General features: G+C 36.4%; 1 non-coding gene across 1 annotated transcript; it reads left to right on the forward strand.

Annotated features, from left to right (window-relative positions):
* Positions 1–3,816: 3,816 nt before the first annotated feature.
* LOC128778782 (U6 spliceosomal RNA) lies at positions 3,817–3,923 on the forward strand. The gene has a single exon (XR_008424493.1). It is a non-coding gene; the product is annotated as a U6 spliceosomal RNA (small nuclear RNA).
* The last annotated feature ends 807 nt before the right edge of the window (positions 3,924–4,730 follow it).

Below are 4,730 nucleotides of genomic sequence, written 5' to 3' on the forward strand. Positions count from 1 at the left end.
GTTTTTTACTGTGCCCTCAGTACCCTTATGGCATGGCTAACTGATATTTATTCATGTAAACTCAAACAGATGATCAAAGTGTCTTGTGCATGTGAATCAGTGTATGCATGTGGGTGGTTTAGGAAACCTAACCAGTTGCCTGCTGCCACCATTCTATAACCGGATGCCATCAGGTACTGCTCTAGTTAACTTGGAACGATGCATAATTGATATTACTAGAGATAGTATCTGCGTAAATTTTCCTCTATTTTTTGTTCAATTTTGAAGTCATTTCAAACTTATAGCAATCTGCAACCATCATACAAAGACTGTTTTTTTTTTGTTTTGTTTTGTTTTGGTTTGGTTTGGTTTTTTTACCTCCCGAAAGCACTGGAGAGTGAGTTGTGGACATGATGTCCTGTCACCCTAAACACTAGTGGATAAGTCCTATGAACATGGACGTTCTCTAACATAACTTCAAAAAAGCTGCCAGAATTAAAAAAAAAAAATAACATATATTACTAATTTCACACACCCCTTTCAAGGATCTTTAATTTCCATAAATGCCCATTAGAGCAAAAATGGCTAATCTAGAATCATGTGTCACATTTAATTGTCATAAATTTTAGTAGCCTTCAATTGACATTAGTTCCTCAGTCTTTCCTTGCCTTTAATGACCCTAATGCTTTTGAATATCACAGACTGATAATTTTACATTTTATAGAATGTCATTCAATTTGGATTTGTTCAATGTTTCCTTATCAGATTTAGATTATAGATTTTTGACAACAAGATAAAAATTGTGATTCTGTGTTCTTCTCCTAAAATCCTATCAAGTGATACACAGTTTCAATTTGTCCCACTACTGGTGATGTTAACTTTGATCACCTGGTTTTGGTTGTATCTATAAGATTTTTCCACTGTAAAATTACTTCTATAATAAGTATGATATGGGAGTTATTTTGAGACTAAGCAAATATTCTATTCCTTATCATACTTTTACCCACTGGCTTTAGCATTTACTACTGTTAGTTGGAGAAAATAATTATTCCTCCAGCTGCCAAATGGTGATTTTTCTATCACTATTATTCCTTCTCCATTTATTAGGTGGCATTCTAGTGGAAGGAAAAGTGTTTTCTTCTTCCCATTTGTTTACTTGTATTAGAATGGACTCATGGATGCCTATTTTATTCAGTGGGTTATAATCCAGTAGCATCTCTGTTTAATTTGATGCCTAGCTTTATTCCAGTGGGAGGTCCTTCTGGCTGCTTCTGTGTCCTTTTTACATGTCCACAATATTCTTTGTACTTATATTATTTCTGGCACACCAAGCTGCATAAGGCTCATCCTGAATTTTTGGTTTCACAACCCTGAAATCAGCCATTTCTCTAAGGATCTCAAGTTCCTTTTAGTGGAGAATGTTTTTAGAGACAATGATCTGTGTTGGTTGTGTTCATTTATCTGGGATGTCACTATCCCTGGGCCCTCTTGGTAGACCACTGAGATAAAATGTGTGTGTGTTTGCGTGTGTGTGTGTGTGTGAGTGTTTTATATATAGGTGTATATATATATATTTTATATATAGGTGTATATATATATATATACACACATACACATATACACACACACCTATATATAAATATATAGGTGTGTATATATATACACACACTCTGCACACCTACATATTACCACCAGACACCCTCTTTACCGATTCAGGCTCCAGTATATCTATTAGACATTGACCTCCTTACCTACAGATGCAAACCTTGATCCATCTCACCTAATGACTTTTGTACTAAATGATTTAGGAGAGAATGGATGACAGAAAATAGAAAGAAGGAAGGAAAGAAAGAAGGAAGGGGAAGAGGGAAGGATGGAAGGAAGGAACACAGGCAGGCAAGCTCTCATATTCAAGTTTAGTTTTACTAAAATGTCTTGAAGAGACACATGAAGAGTTTCTGAAAAAATAAAGTAGAGCCAAATCACTCAATATTTACATGCTGAACATGAGAACTTTAGGTATAATCATAGTTTATATCAAACTTTTAACTGCCATCATGTTTATTTCATATCATATGACTTAATACTAAAATCATTAATTTGATATCCCTGTGAACTTTGGTCTTGCTAAACTTCCTTTTGGAAACACTTGTATCTGTCAACACTACTCTTAAAGCATGGCACCACAAACTGTACATATGTATGTGTGTCTCTCTAGGAAGCAAGTAATACGTTGCAATTACAATTCCAACTTTACATTGAGCACTCACCTTTCTAACAACATGACCAAGTACTGTATTGGCAGCTTTATATATACAACAGAATTTTAGAATGTAAACTTTGACTAAGGCCTATACTGAAAGGATATTCTAGACTAAGAAGTCAACATTTCAAAATAGTGAATGATAACCTGACACCTTTTCAACCTTTATCTCTTATTATGGGTATAACACCATCATCAAATGGAGAGTGAAGGAAGAATTTTGGAAATAGTTCTGTGTATGCTTTAAGTCTTATATTTTTCCCAGGGCACCATTGGAAAGGGATTCCCTGTGCACTTCACAAGAGTACATGGGCCTTTAAGGAAACCATTTGAAGGCTTGTTGAATCTCCATCTTGTTACTTACGCCTGAGTTGCACCTGAGAAATGTAAACATCAAAAGCCTGGATAAAGTGACCTATGTCCTTAAAGTAGACAATTGTAGTTTGAGAAAAACCACCCTCCCCATCAAAGGATTATGGCTTTTACCCTAAATCAGATCTGGGCCATGCCGTAAAGAGTACTGGTTTGGAGTTGTCTAGAATTGTCCAAGAGGTTTGCCTGGAAGGAGGGGCATGAGGACCAGAGCAGACCTGAAGACAATGGGCTGAGCAGCAGAAGGTAAGTTGGCAGAGATGAGTCGTGAATATTGACGTGATGGATACTCTGAATCAGGGGAAGTGGTGCAGGAGGAACTCAGGATGGACACAGATAGCATTAACCATCCGTCATGTGCACACAGCGCTGATGCTAGGTCTTCAGCCAATGCCAGTCATGGAGGAATGTTCCTCCTTTCTCCCTTTCCTGTCCTCCACCCCCACTCTGATTAAGAGTGTTTAGAAGCCAGAATAAAGGGCGAGGAGCAGATGCCTGTCCATGTACATCTTTGCCTCCAGGGTGTGAGACTAAAGCAAGCTTGGAAGAAGGAAAGGGAGAAGCTTTAAATTTATATCAAGTTCTAGTTCATGAGGATTGTAAGGGACAGGGCACATGAATTATTAAAATGAGGCAGAGGTTTATAACTGTGTTACCTTAGAACTTTTTCTATCATGACCAGAGTAGATAAGGTGCCTGAGGGCAGAGAAAACAATTGATGTGCTAGAATGGATTGTAGGTTACTTTATAATTACACCTTCTATGACATACTTGATCAATGAAAGATTATACATGCATTGTATCATTGAAAACAACCCAATTTTATAAATGATGCAAATGGCTCAGATATTTGCTATGATTCAGAGTCACACAGCTCTTTAGACGGAATAGGGATTTGAATTTATGTTTAACTCGTACTTAAGCCCAAGCGCATAACTACTGGGAGCCCTGTGAATTTGTGTCATCCACACACTGATAAAAATGATTTGATCACTTTATCGAGTGTTTGGAAACTTGAGACAGAAATTCACGAGGCCCAAGTCCTGAGGGGTTGGGAAAGTCCCTTCTTCCTATGGACAGAAAACAAACAACAAAAACAAATGAAAAGCATTTATAAAACGTAGTAAGGAAATGTACAACTGCTTAGGAAATTTAAAGCTACTGTATGAATATATATTCCAATGTTTAAATTCAGCGGTCTTGTGCTCGCTTTGGCAGCACATATACTAAATTTGGAAAGATACAGAGAAGATTAGCATGGGCCCTACGCAACAATGATATGCAAACTCATGAACTGTTGCATATGTTCATTCATTCATTCATTCAGCGGTCTTTATAAAGGAAAAAAGCATCATTGAAATCTATAAGCACCACTTCCTTATTACTCCCCAATTATATTAACAAACAACAACCATGAAAAACAACTGAGTGTTTATCCTCTACTCAAACTAAACTCATGTTTTCAGTAGCCTGTACTCTTCATTTAATTTTTTAATTTTTACTTCCACAAACCTCTTTTCTTCTTTCCTCGCTCCCTCCCTGCCTTCCTTCCTTCCTTCCTTCCTTCCTTTCTTCTGTCTTCCTCCTTCCCTCTCTTCCTTCTTCTCTCTCTGTGTCCTCAAATATATCCCCATGCCATACAAACATAAGAATTTTGGAGGTAAAAACAGAAAACTAGCACTTCACTTGGAAAATGATGTAATAGTGATTAAACAAGTAATATGTATATAGTACCTAACTAAGTGACTAGTAAATGGTAAAATCCTCTAAAAATTATCCTCACTTTAACAACACAAGCCTTTGTAGGTATTAAATGTTGTAATGTATTAAATGATGTCACATGTGTACACAGTATACAGTAAGTTTTTTTAAAAAATCGAGGCCCCCCACATCTGCATATGCATTTATCTTTTTATCACATCTACCTTTCAATGCCAGATTTAAATCACCTGTTCTCCCTGGAGTTTTCTCTGGTAAGCCCTGCCCATATGAATTGGTTTCTCTCGATATCCTCTCTCATACTCTTTAATTAGCATTTAGTTATTTTTCTAAATAGGCTTTATTCTGTATTGTATTATTTTAAAGATTCACAAGAATTTTTAAAACCATTTTGTTC

The sequence above is a fragment of the Panthera pardus genome, unplaced genomic scaffold, assembly GCF_024362965.1.
Source record: "Panthera pardus isolate Hobbes unplaced genomic scaffold, ASM2436296v1 HiC_scaffold_20, whole genome shotgun sequence".
Classification (NCBI taxonomy): domain Eukaryota; kingdom Metazoa; phylum Chordata; class Mammalia; order Carnivora; family Felidae; genus Panthera; species Panthera pardus.